The 13610-nt window shown below is 44.2% G+C and overlaps 1 long non-coding RNA gene across 2 annotated transcripts in view; it reads left to right on the top strand.

Annotated features, from left to right (window-relative positions):
* The window catches only part of LOC147655479 (uncharacterized), a 58307-nt gene that overhangs the window by 27748 nt on the left and 16949 nt on the right, over positions 1 to 13610 (top strand). For both annotated transcript variants that reach the window (XR_015287256.1, XR_015287253.1), the window contains exons 2-3: positions 7487 to 7622; positions 12331 to 12464. This is a non-coding gene — a long non-coding RNA (uncharacterized LOC147655479). The remainder of the gene's footprint in view (positions 1 to 7486; positions 7623 to 12330; positions 12465 to 13610) is intronic.

The raw sequence follows: 13610 nt of genomic DNA on the forward strand, positions 1-13610 counted from the left end.
CGTGAGGTGAGAACAAACTTCACAAGATGGTGACATTCAGCTCAGTCTGGATGTTTCAGAAACACCTGGGTCTCACAAAGGAAGGATTTTGTGGGGTATCTCTCTACCTGTGTAATACCTGCTGCAACGCTGAGCCTCTGCATCAGTTGCACAAAAATAAAAGAGCTACTCACACATGTAAAGGTCAGACACAGATACTTGTCTTGCTGGATCAAGATAAAATTTCTTGCATCTCCAGAATGGAACTAAATGGAACTAAAAATCACAAGTTCTCTTGTGATTTCCAGTACTTCCCATCTTGAGGCAGACTATAAATCTTGCCTGAACATTTCATGGTGCTACACCTTGTATGCCAATTCTCATCAGACCCAGCAATGGCCCCCTTCCTTAAAATGGAAAACAATTCATGTAAGATATCTATGCACATGCAAACTTCAAGTTAAAAAAGAAAAAAAAAATCTTGGTTCCAGCCTGGGCTTCTAGATTAACTCTGCTCACTTGTTTATTTTTAAGCTGTACTAATTTTCTTCCTCTTAACATGCTTATCCTTTCCTTCTGTTGCCCAGCATTTCCAGACCTGCTAAATCCACACCTTTTTCATAACATGTTTCTCTGGAAAGAATGAGCCCCTCCTCCTCCCTCCCCCTTATCCCTGTGTAAGTAACATCCATCACTATATCAGCACCTGACTGGGCAGCACTAGGGAAGGGTCAAGGTATTGCTTCCTACCCTTGACAGGTGTTATAACAACGCTGAACCACCTCAACTTATAAAAGTTTCCATTCTACAGACTGCTGCACAGACCTTTCTTCTTGCTGTTCCATCCTCCCTGGAGGCTTCCTGGCTCTGCTCGTGCCGAGGCAGAAAGCCACTCACACTTCTGCAAAGTACAAAAGCAAAAGACAGACTTTCTCCATCTTGCACAGCGTCTAGAAGAGGCAGGGAACATGAGCACAGCCTCAGGGGTCCTCTGTGATGGCCACAGATGGCATTGCCTCCCTGGGTTGGGCTCTGTCTGAGGCATGGTGTTGGGAACCTCCCCACCAAGCAGTGTCGTGCTTGGGCTGAAATAGAGGACCCAGAGGAGAAAAATAACCACACAGAGGCATAGGAATTCTTGTCACACACCAACCAGTCAGCCCTTCTCTGTCAACCCCCACATGCACATACAGAACTTTCTTATGCAGACAACATCATAGCCAGAACTAGGAAATCAGGACTGCAATAGAATTTGGAGTGTTGTGGTGCCAGTTTGGCTGTGGAGGAGGTAACAAATGCCAGTGCTAAGTAGAAGCAGTAATGTACTCATGCAGAGCACAAGCACTTCAGAGGGTGATCTTCAGAGATCAGATCCCTGATACCCTTCCTCTCACTGCATTCCTCACTGCCCCTCTGCTGCCTCTTTAGTGTCCAGACTAAACTAGTTTAAATCACTCCTTGCTATTAAATCTCTGTGGCCATCAACTAATTAGGACAATTAGCTGAAATGAAACATCTAGATTTCAAGCAAGTGGAATGAATTCCCTCCCTTGGGATCCAAGATGCTTAGACGTTGTTCAAAAGTTCTCATTCCCTGCATGACACATTTTCTGTTAGCTTGTAGTTCAGAGACTCAGTGCAGCAGGTCATCTGTCCAAGAAAAAGAGGAGCTTCTTTGAGAGGCTGCATTTGGGGACTCTCAGCCTCATGTATACCCTTCCCTTTAGCAATGATTGTATCTTCATGCAAATCAAGCAACAATTGCTGACTGAACCAGTGGCCCAGCACAAGGATTATGCCTGGTCTTCTCCTCAGGAAATGCTAGGAAATATGCATATCAACTTAACAATGTGTGGAGAAAATGTAAGAGAAGGCTACTGGGGAGGTGAGAAACTGTATTGTTACTAAAATACCTAATATTATTATATATTATTCTACATCCTCCCTTTTGTATGGTTTGGGTAATTTTGTTGGGTGTTTTACTCCAGACAAACCAGCACTGTGTTTAAGGAGTAATTTTGTACATCCTCTTGCATTCAGGTCATGATAACCACTGTGGAAAAGCTACAGACTTGCAGCCTCAGAAGCAACCAAATAGTTAAATATTGACTGGATCTGCTCAGAGGTAGAGTAACAATATTTCTGACATTCTGAGGCTGGCAAGCCAGTGGAGAGGACCCCAGCACAGTACCAAGAATTAGCTGTTTCTACTCTCAGCTTGCATTCCTACAGGCTGAGAGGTGGAATAAGAGACATTACAGCAGCCTTTGTCCATCAGAGACATCCTCCAAGAAGAGGAATCCTTGCAAAGACTTAAAAAAAAAAAAAAATTAAAAAAAACCAAACCAAATTCATTCCTTAATTGTGATTAGTGGTTTACCTTAGGTTGGCTACAATTCATAAAGCAATTTTGGGCATCTATTCAGCAGAGACATGAGCAGCTTCTTTGACAGTGGCACCAGAACTCCTCATGTATTGGCAAAAGTGTTTTCAGCAAAACCCAGAGAGAGAAACTGCAAAAACAAGAGCAATAAAATAATACCCTAGGCAGAGGATAAAGAAACAGCTAAAGTCAGCATTTTATCTGATAGTCTGTCTTCAGGAAATGCCTGTGAAAACAATTTTGGAAAGTAATAGCTGATCTGGCTGCAGATATTCCTTGAAATAAGAAAGGTGAAAAATCTGGTGCCATTTTCTGGAGTGATTTTTTTTTCATTGTTTTTGGAGGTTTTTTTAAAGAAAACAAAATAGTTCTCACCAGAAGAAAAGTATTCTGCCACCCAAGGGAAGGCAGAGTGCCTTTTTAGGGGTAAAGCATTAGAAGATACAAAGCTGACAGGCAAAGGAGTCACATGATTCTAAGTGCAAAAGGGAATAAGTCTGCATGAAAAATGAGTGAATGGAAAAGGAGAGACAAACACATAGGGGGCCTCTATGATGTTGAAGTGTTTACCTAGTGGGGCTCTTTCTGAATCTCTGAGTGCCATCATCACAGTTTTCCTCATTCTCAGAATTTTTTATGTGCTTTGTTTTTTTTTTTTGGTTTTTTTTTTTTTTTTAATTGACAGACAATTGTACCTGTGAAAACCTGAACCTTGATCTGCTCTGCTGCATACTTTATCTTCTTCACACACTTGATGGCATGCATTCTGCAGGAGAGGGAAACAGCTAGTGAGCTGGCAGGTGTCATACTACCATTAAAGACAAGAAATGTATCTGCAAAAGGTTTTCAGCTGTTATAACACCCTGCCTAACCACTCCAATTAAGCAAGACATTGTAATTGTTGCTCCCAAAAGCGAGCTTCCCTTCATCCCTCACATCCACACTTACTCAAAACACACATGTCTCTTGACATGGCAGTGGAATTGATCTCACCCTTTCAATAGATTTTTATGGGGACAGAAGCTGAGTGCAATGGAGCCACTCATCTGCAATGGAAGTGATATCCTAAATGTGTCTCCAGAAAACAAATGCACAGCACATGGGAGCCCTACACAGATGTACTCTGTCCTGAAACCTGGGGGCAGCATAAATAACACCAACCTCACTGTCAGCACCCAAGGCCCTGGGGCACCACTACCATGGGGGCCACACTCTGTTGTAGGGGGGTGCTCCCCAAACTGACACATGAGACATCTTCTACTCCCATTTGTGGTTTATTCTCCATTGGTTTAAAGACAGGAGAAAGCTCCTGAGGAGGAGGCATGGAGAGGTGCCCTTGTGCCTGGAGCTGGTGGAGCGGTCCTCAGGGAGGATGGCTGGAAGATGCTGCACCTCCTGGCCTACTTGGCTGAAATGGCAGCTCAAAACTCCATGCTTGCCTCAGTTGTGGTTTGTGGCTGTTTGTTTCTTGGGAGGAGGGGCTCTGGAGGGGGAATAAGGGAGCTGATGCTACAAAACAGGCTGTAAATCACATGTCAACGTTTATGGCCAACATTCATACTTGCAGAAGCACCTTCCAGGTTTCTCAGGCTGTTGGGCTGTAGGATGGCTCTTACTGAGCTGGGCAGTATTGGGATTGTGCAAGCAGCATAGTGGAAGCAGATCAGACTCGCTGCAGACAATGGTTGGGATCACAGCAGGTAGATTGAGATGGGTGTTTGGGGGCTATAGAAACACGTGCATTTTACTCAGCTGTAGGCAGTTCAGAGCCCCTGGAAGTGTCTGGTATGTTAAATACTTGTCAGCTCAGGTACTGGATGCAGCACGCCTGGAAATTGTACTGTAGAAACAAAGAGGCAGCCTGCCATCCAAGTCAGGCACTCCAGCAACCATGTCCTCTTCACATCTGCTGCCAGAGTCAATCAGCCAAACCAGATTCTGGTCTGACATGGCTGTTACTGGCATGGAAATGGGAAGGGAACCATCCCAAATAACAGCAAAGTGAATATCTCTTTAGAAACTGCCTAAGTAAATAGACACAATAGCCTAATCCAACCAAAAATTAAAAATTATTTCCCTGAGCAGCAGCAAGTGGAAGATAAGAACTAGCCTTTATCAAGTCCAGAGGCCTCCTGGACAGAAGGAAAAACAAGTGGAAGATCAAATGGATTGTAGGTCAAGTAAAGCACTAGGCAAAGAGGTTTGAGCCAAACCACAGGACACATTTGTCAAGCTCCTAAAAAAATAGAAATGCAGGATCAAAGCAGAAGCACTTTGCAAATATTAACATTTGTCACCTACTTTTACTTTTGATGTGCTTCATTTTGAAGACATTTCTCCGTTTTCTCTCTCTCTCTTTTTTTTTTTTTAACAGGATAATCTAATCTTTCAGTACACACACTTGCCTTCTTCAAAAGAATCACAGGGACAAAATTACTGAAACATGGAAGACTTTAATAAGAACAGATTAAAAGAACCAGCATATGGAAAACAAATATTAAAAGTATATTAATCAGCAGTCCAGGGAAATGTTGTTAACACTGTTCACAAATATTCTAACACAAAGGTTTTGGTAGTTTTCCCAACAAAATATAAATGAAACAATAACTCCTTGTATTGCCTCACATTTGAGTGGAGGAAGAACATTCCTGTAGCACTTGAGTCAGCAGCAACATAGTTAAAGAAAATCACATTAGCACCAAATGAATCACACTCATTACTGATCCATAGGTATTGTTTTGGAGATGCTACCCCATTGATTACCAGGATCGAAATAGGGTTAAAAAATAATTAAAACCAAAAAAATAAAAAGGCAAGGCGGGGAAAAAAGGTTGAAAACTCTCTGTGGAACGTTTTCATCTGTGTGTTTGTCCCCGCTACACCAGCGAGAGGAGTCCTAACTCAGGGGTGCGCCGGCGTTCCTTCAAGACTGGCTTCCAGCTTTGTTTCCTTCTGGCCTTCAGTCAGAAGTTTTTCCCGTCTCCACCGACATCCCGAGCCCCCTGGGGAGGGAAGCAGCCTCGGAGGGGCTGGGGCATGTGCAGGGAGCAGGCTGCACCCGCGGCTCCCGGCACCGGCGCTGCTCCGCTCGGCGCAAGACACGCAACAGCAGCAATGCCGCGGGCTGAATTTAGGAAATTCGGTAATGCTCAAGTGTGGTAAATCATCTTTAGAGCAAACACTCTCCGAAGCGGAGAGATAGCGTTCGCTCCCCCGGGACGAGGCGGCGGCGAGGAGCACGGCCTGTGGGCAGGGTTTCAAAGCAGCCCGGTCACATCGGGCGAGATAGTGCCGCCCGCTCCCGACGGGATTGCTGAGACTGCTGGCACCAGGGTGACAGGCCAGCAATCGCTAACAGGGGAAGTCTGTCTGCTGCCTGCTCTTTGTTCCAGCCCCACTTTCATATTTGAGAACCCTTATGGTATACTTTCTATTCACAGCAACATTTCAGCCTGTCGCAAGTGTGGCCCCAGTGATTATAGTTAGGCAAATACAGCAAGAACCCACACATGCTTGAGCCCTTCAAAGTATCTTTTTTTTTTTTTTCCCCCTCTCCGTTTCCACTTGTTAATATTTGACTGAGTCTGTAGTTTGAACAAGTACTTCCCAAATATATTTCAGCTTTCAAAAAGAAAAAAAAAGAAAAGCCACCGAAGGTTTAGGGTGTTCAGAGCATTTATGGCTGAAACTCGTTCTGCAGGTTCAGCCATCTGTCCTGCCCATCATTGCACAACCGCTCTCATGTAAAATGCAGTCGGCCTTCTTACTGGGGAATTCTCAACACCCCTGGCACCACATTCAGTTCCTCGATATCCCACCAGGATGACTTCTTGGAAATACCAAAAGCAAGGAAGATGCTAGGAAGATGTGGCTCAAGATGCTTCCAGCTGCAGGGGGGAAGAAGGCATTGAAGTGCAGATAACAATCTCTCAAGGGATCCACCTGAAGGAAGGACATACCCAAAACCAGGGACTGTGATCACCCCCCTAGAAAGATGATGATGGGATACATACTTCTGACTACATGAAAGGGAATTGCAGTACCAGGAGGAACACCAGAGATGGGCCAATGTAAATGTTACTCAGATTAACAAGGACAGTAATTGCCATTCCTGATTGCTATCCACATAAAAGAGCTCTTCAAGGGGATCTATTCTTGCTATTCACCATTGCAGAAATGTACCTGGAATTTCCCAGAAGCTGGAAAACAGCGTTCCAGCATCTCCAACAGCTGCCCTTCCAATCACTTTACACAGTCTTAGCACAGGTGACTCAGTGGGATTTTACACAAAGGCTTCTTCATTCCTTTTCTGGCAGCATAAAGCATTTTAAAGATGATATCAATAATACTGTTTTGATAGAGGCTATAACAATTGTTTTTATGTGAATCTGCTCAACTATTTTAATTCTCCTTAATCCTATGAGTGGACAAATGTGAAATCAGAGAATTTTACAAACCCAGCTTCTTTTTTTTCAGTCGTGCACATATAACAGTTCTGGATTTCATATTTCTGTATATAAGCCAATTCCCTGTAGTTTGATATTTTTTGCTCACCAAGATAAAAAAAAAAACAAAACAAGGATGCTGCAATATTAATAACAAGGCATTCCATTTTCCCTTTGAAGAAAAGCTCTTCTTTAAAAACAAGCTTTATGATAGATGTAAATAACTGCATGATCTTAGAAATTATGGGTGATTCTTAATGTGCCAATATAGCATTATTATAATAACCTTCAACAAGTCTGAAAGGCTTTCCCATGAGCAAGGAAGGAATATGTGGGGTTCATCTCAAAGTCTGTGTAATTACACAGACTTACAGGAACTGCAAAAATGGTGTGGAAACTGCAGTTAATATGACAACAATTCTATTTTCACCTTTTTTTACCTTGCTTGTAACTGGAACAAAGTTGCTTTAGGTGGAGCTCAGTCCCACTACCACAGTCAAAAAATTCTGATCTCACAAGAACACCAGGGGAAAAGATGTTGGGAAGGCTGAAAATTAGAGAGAAAGTTTTTCTAACAGGTTAACTTCCAAAAAATAAATAGTTAAGGTTCCGCGTTCATTAGAAGTGTCGGTTAAGTGTTTGAATTAAGCAATTTTTTACCTGTCTCACTTTGGCATAGGAAATCTCAAAACTACAGGAACTTTCAAAGCCCAGAAGAAAAGCTTCCTCCCTAATGGCTGTTGCAGTGCTGGTGAAGACACAGAGTCTCACACTGCCTCTGCAGACATCCTGGGTGAAGGCACAGTTTTGCTGAAGTGAGTTTTATGTGGCCACTTAAATAAGTATCAACTTTTCTACTGTTTTCTTCCCATTCCTCTCACAGGGCATGGATGCTGCATGCCCACCACTGTCATTTCACAGACTGCAGATGTTAATGCCACATCTCCGTCGTCTCTCCTCTGCTGGCCCTTTTCCTCAGTGCCCCTTTACTTTCATACATGCTTCTTCCACTCTACCTTCTTATCCTCTACTTTCTCACTGGGCAATCACATTTGGAGCTTTCTTGTCATTCTCTCCCTGGAAGATACCCCTTTTTCTGCAGCACATGGGAACATCACACTTTGCCTTCACTAATAGCCCCTCACCAGCTCAAGCAAGCGAGCAGAGGCAAGCTCTTGTCTATAAGGCCTATGTGTGCTGCTGAACGACCTCTCTTTGTAACATTTCTTCCTCCTGGAAATGCAACCATGGAGCAGTTCACATTTTCAAAGTGTAAATCAGGCTCCTATCTTGGATGCAACTGGTACAGTTGGAGCATGGTCGGTTTAAATCAGCTCATAAAGTGAAAACTACATAATGAATGAGCACAGAAAATTGGCTTGGCAAAACTCCACTGCAATGATTTGTTTTCCAAAGTGCAGCTGATTTACAGATTTGAGGTCTTCATTGGTGCTCTCTAGGTTTAAAGCAAGATATTTCAACAAAAATTATAGCTGAAGAGCCGTTCTGCTAATCCAGGAAATGTTCTGAGGGTGACAGTAAACGCTCGAGGTATGTGCGAGAGGGCTATGTCCCAGCTGGTACTGTTACATCTCTGCACAAAGCCGCCAAGCAAGCAGAGTTCCTGAATTTATTGTCTTTCCAGGCCCCTGCCCTGCCCATGGCCCCAGAGCCATCCCCCTACCCCGACAGGGCAGGCACAGGTTTAGTCAGATTCCTGTAAATTCTCCCTGAATTTCCACCCCATAGCTGGACTGGGCACATGGAGACATTGCTGGCTCTGTGGGGCTCCCAGCTACCCAGCCCCAAACCCACCCCTCTTCATGGGGGCAAAGTGATTCCGTGGGGGGCAGAGGAAAGCCTTCAGAAGCTAAACCATGAGTAACAGCCCTTGGAGAAACAAATGCTAAGCAAGGCACTTCCTTGGGTCTGCTGCAGTTTCTCCTAAAAAAGGGAGAAAAAGATCTCCATGTGCTAGCTCCTATCTGTGCTTTCCACCCCCAGCACTTCCATTTCTTTCCTGAGCAAGGAACCAAAAGTTTTTGGAGGGATTGACCTACTACATGCTTTGTCTGTTGTAATGACAAAGTTATTATTAAACTGGAAAGTGATTCTGTTGTGATGACAGAGGAACTGGTAGCTGACATCAAGTGGAATGCCTGGCTGCACACCAGCCATTTGTGGGAAGGTGCCCACAGGCATTTAGGAGCTCTCCAGGATGGATATCTTATTTTTTTCTTTCTCCAGCATGAAATTGGATGATGGAAATTTAAACTACTTAAGACATAACAAAGTGCCCATCAGAAATAATATAATCAGTACAACAAATGTCAGTGTCCTGAGTATAAGAATCTTTACCCACTGTGTCAATTTAAAAACCAGAACAAGAGCACAAGGGAAACGCAGTAGGATGGACTGTGCCTTTCCTTCAACTCCTATATTGCATTTAAGTCCTCTGGTTTAAGGATGTGATTAAGGAGGCTAACTTCTCTTTTAGAGGATATGATATTGGCTTGGAAAGCCAATGGGAGTGTTTACTAACAGCTTCCTCACAAATAAAAATATGATAGTTGATTAAACTTTCAAATTTTTAAAGATGGCAGACGCAAATTATTGTTCCATGTATGATGTAAAGAACAGAAAAACAGAGCCCTTCTGCTGTGGAGGGGACAGATGGCTTTGTTTCTGGCATACCTGAACCCTAGAAGTTAGGAAATGACAGATATTTCATATTACTCATTTACCTGCGTCTATGGAAAGAGAAGCTTAGAAGTTCTGCCACAATATTCTCATGACCAGAAATACTGTCAGAAATACTCACAGTTATCAAGGCCTCCTCAGAAAGCTGGGAAAGGCTTGAGGTAGGAGAGCTTTTTAAAGAAGAAGAAGAAAAGGGCAGAAATTGTAAGGAGACAAACTCAAATTACCCAGAAATAGCTTGGCTGTAAGAGAAGGCTAGTCAGAAATGTCAATTCAGAGTTAAAGGCATAAGATTTCCAAAGGAGCATCACAGTGCCTTGCCCAGCACCACCTGGACCTTTGTGACACATTTTAGTGGTGTAATGCCAGCAGGATGTCCCCACTGAAAGGACAGCAGGCAATAACTGGGAATCATGGCCCTTGCTAGTCCAGCTGGGCAAACAGGGCTGGATCTGCACCCTCCCCAGCACAGAGCACCTGGCCAGCAAGGTGTTCAGAGATTTTTTTATTTTTTTTCAAGTCTTTTTTTTTTTTTTGGCAAGAAAAAAAGAAAATACATCCATTTTTCAGGATTTCTTTCTTGCTCCATTTTTTAGCCCTGGTTTCTCTCAAGCTACAAATTCTTCCTCTTTCTGCCACATCCATGACTTTCTTTTCCTCACAAAGGGAAGTGGAAAAATGTTGGAGGAATAACAGAAAATTCTCCAATAATTCTCTTTTTCTGGAGATAAATTTTGAAATTTTTCTCTTCTTTCATTTTAAAAAATTATTTACAGATTTTCAAGTTGACTGTTTTCTCTATCAAGCCTTGGAAAGACTTGATAGCTCCTAAGGGCATGTGAAACCAAACTCACCACCCTGAGTCTTAAAATTCTCAGAAGATCAGCATTCAGCAATGCAAAGCATGAGACTATTACTTCTTGCATTTGCACATCATTGTTATCTACTTGAAACTGTAGCTGAAGGAAAGACAGGGAAAACCACAGGGATGAATTCATGTGGCTACCAGGGAAAATTTGCAATTGCCTTAATGTGGATAATATTATTTTTTTTGTCAGTGCTTGCAGGGCAGTGTAAGGGGGTAGCTTGGCACTGTATGTGTATTCACACAGAGTAGAGAGTTGGTGGCATGAGCAGAAGTTCGGGTGGTTGGGTTTTGTTGGTTTTTTTGCAAGTGCTTCGCTTTTTTTCTTTTTTTCCAATAGACCTGGGCAAAGTTTTGTGTAATTTTCCAGCGACCTTGATTATGCAACTGGGTATGGCTGCTGCCCTAGACGACATCAAAGATGCCACTCTCATCAGGTGGCAGGCAGCCCTAGGCAGGCGAGGGACACCGCGAAGGCACCGGGCAGTGCCAGGGGCAGATGGCTCTCCAGACTGCCTTGTTCAATGAACTTCTCCAGGGGAAGCTCTTATTGCTCCCACTCTTTTTTTTCTTTTTTTTTTCCTTTTTTTTTTAAGCAGGGAAGTTACAGAGCTGGCAGTCATAAAACACACAGAGGTATCATCAGGTAGATGATGATTTACTGCAAATCAACTGGATAATTTATTTCCCCTTTCAAACAAAAAGAGGGAGGTCCCAATTCAGAAACAGTACCTGCGTAACTCCAACCAGGAGCTCAAACCCCACTGAAATCAAAGGGTTAAATTCAGCCCCCTTTGAAGTCATCAAGGGCAGGCCTTCATCTCAACAGGGCCAGTTCTTCCTCCCAGAACTAAGTGCTTTGATGAATCCACACTGCAAACGAGGTGCAAAGCAGCATCAGCGCTTCAAGGGTCCCTCCCTGATGCCTCCCTAAGGCTTTGGAGCCAGGCTGGAGCTGGGGCTGGGACACAGCCCTTCCACCCTTTCTCCTATAAACCATCAGGAATGTCAGGTGAGAAACACCTGGCTCCACTCTGCAAGCCTGGCCAGGGGCAGACAGTAAAGAGCCATGACCCTGCAGAGGCAATGGGGTGAGGGAAGCAGAAATGATGTTGCCCCAGATTTTCTATGCTGTTCTTGATAAACCTCCTCACCAACCTCACAGAGGTACAGAGGAAACCAATTACAGTCTCAAACTGCAAAAATGTGGCTAACTTTACCCAGAAACCCTCCCATCACTGCCAGATTCTCTTTCAACATTACCAGAATTTTACCCTTCCCCCAAAGACAGATGAAAGCCACCTACACTCAGTGTTTCAGGTGGTTGAATGTTAGTTGTTTTTGTGGTAGGACCTGGAAAACTAACCTATGAGAGTTTTAAACCTGGTTCTCTTTGAATACTTCTCTCTCTCTTTGGTCCCTTTACCACAATTTCTGTTCCCTGAAAGCCCAGGAGGGAGATCTTAGCAAGCAGGTAATCTGTGTCACATGCACTCTTGACACAAGTGAGACAAAGAAGAATGAAAATTTCCCATTAATCCTTGGTTTTCAGAATTTTTTTTGCCTCAAGAATTTTCTGACCAGAGCAAGTTCTTTCCAAAGCATCTTTTTTCTTTTTTTTTTTTTTTTTCTTCTCCTCCAAAAAAGGCAGAAAATTGAGTGAAAAATAAGAAGGAAGAAAAAGAAAAGGTCTGGTCAATCAAGCCCCAGGTCTCTTGTCTCCAGTTTCTGATTATGTTTTATGATCTCAGACACAACAGATTGTGAGCCTGCAATGTTTGGAAATAGTAGATGATTAAACCTTCTGGCCAGGTGTAAATGCAACCTTTGTCTTCTGATGACTGTGTGAGAATTACCTTCCTTCTCAAAGTCCCTGGCTGGCCCTGCTCTCTTACAGACACCCCTGCTTGGAGCTACAACCACAGTGTGCTTCCACTTTATTTCTCATCTATCCACAGGCACCATCACAACCCATATCATTTCAACTGTCCTGAGACAGAAGGAAAAAGAATGCTGAGCAAGCTACTAAAAATTTGAAAGAGTGTGGCCTGTGAGTTTTTCTACTTCTTCACCCAGGGGGATTTTGAACCAGGTAAATAATAAAGAACATGTAATGATTGACTAGGCTTTTAGACCTGAGCTGAAGGTAAGTTTGCCTTGCTGTTCCAGTTAAATATTCTCATTAGCCCCCTTCTCTTTCTCCAGTTGATCATGCCATGAAGTCCCATGCAGCCCGATGCATTCTTTATTCTTTAGAAATTTGGGCAACAGTCAAATCTGACCTTTAGAGCCATAAACAAATTAAATTGTTTCACAACCAAATAATATGAAACAATATTGAATAGCTAGGCTTCCGCTGGGTTTCCTCTTAAAGAGAAAGAAGCCCTGGAACAGCACAGACGTGGGAGATAGAGGGAGAGAGATGGAGGACAGGGCATGCTGATACCCCACACAGCAATGAGATGGCAGAGCACTGGGGTTTGGCTAGGGACTGATGGGTACTAGCCCTTTGGAAAAATGCTGTGGGAGGCATTTATTAATTATTCCCTCTTCTGGGAGCAGAGCAGTCCCCGAGAGCCGTGCCCCGCTGCACAGACACCCGTGCCAGCAGCACCCTGTGCCCTGGCTGCGCCTCAAGGTGAAACCCAAAAGTGGCCAAAGCGGCCTTGGTGCCACTGGGTCGGAAACCATTTCTGCCCTCCACTGTTTGCCTGAACTTTGGCTGCCTGCAGCCCAGCCTTCCTGCACACACAGCTCCCGCTGCCACACGCGGTCCTGCTGACACGGGTGAGGGGCAGGGCTGTGTCACCTGCTGTCAGCTCTGCAGGGACATCCTTGAGAGCGGGGCCGCTCCCTTCCCCTTGGATTGCATGCAGGAAGCTGACAGCTGCCGAGGTGGCAAGAAGCGAGTCCTTTTTGGAGAGATGCTGTAGGGTTCAGCACCTTTGTGGAGCACTGCTGGAATGCAAAGCATCTGGAGCAGATGTGGAAACCTGATAAGGCTCCTTGCTGTCCTTAAAAACACTATGAAGTGGCCGGGTAGGGATTCCCCTGGCAAAGGGAGATTCCCCACCTGGCACCAAGCAGATCTCCGTCGCCAGTGAGGCTCTGGGACCACCACAGGCAGCCCACCCTCAGGCCCCTGGGGAGATCTCTGCTGTGGGTGGCACCCCCTTGCCTGCTCACCCTGTCTCCTTTGCAAGGGGACACCCCAGCTGGGGACAGGCCACCCCTCTCC

The sequence above is a fragment of the Cyanistes caeruleus genome, chromosome 1 (genome assembly GCF_971803275.1).
Source record: "Cyanistes caeruleus chromosome 1, bCyaCae1.hap1.1, whole genome shotgun sequence".
Lineage (NCBI taxonomy): Eukaryota > Metazoa > Chordata > Aves > Passeriformes > Paridae > Cyanistes > Cyanistes caeruleus.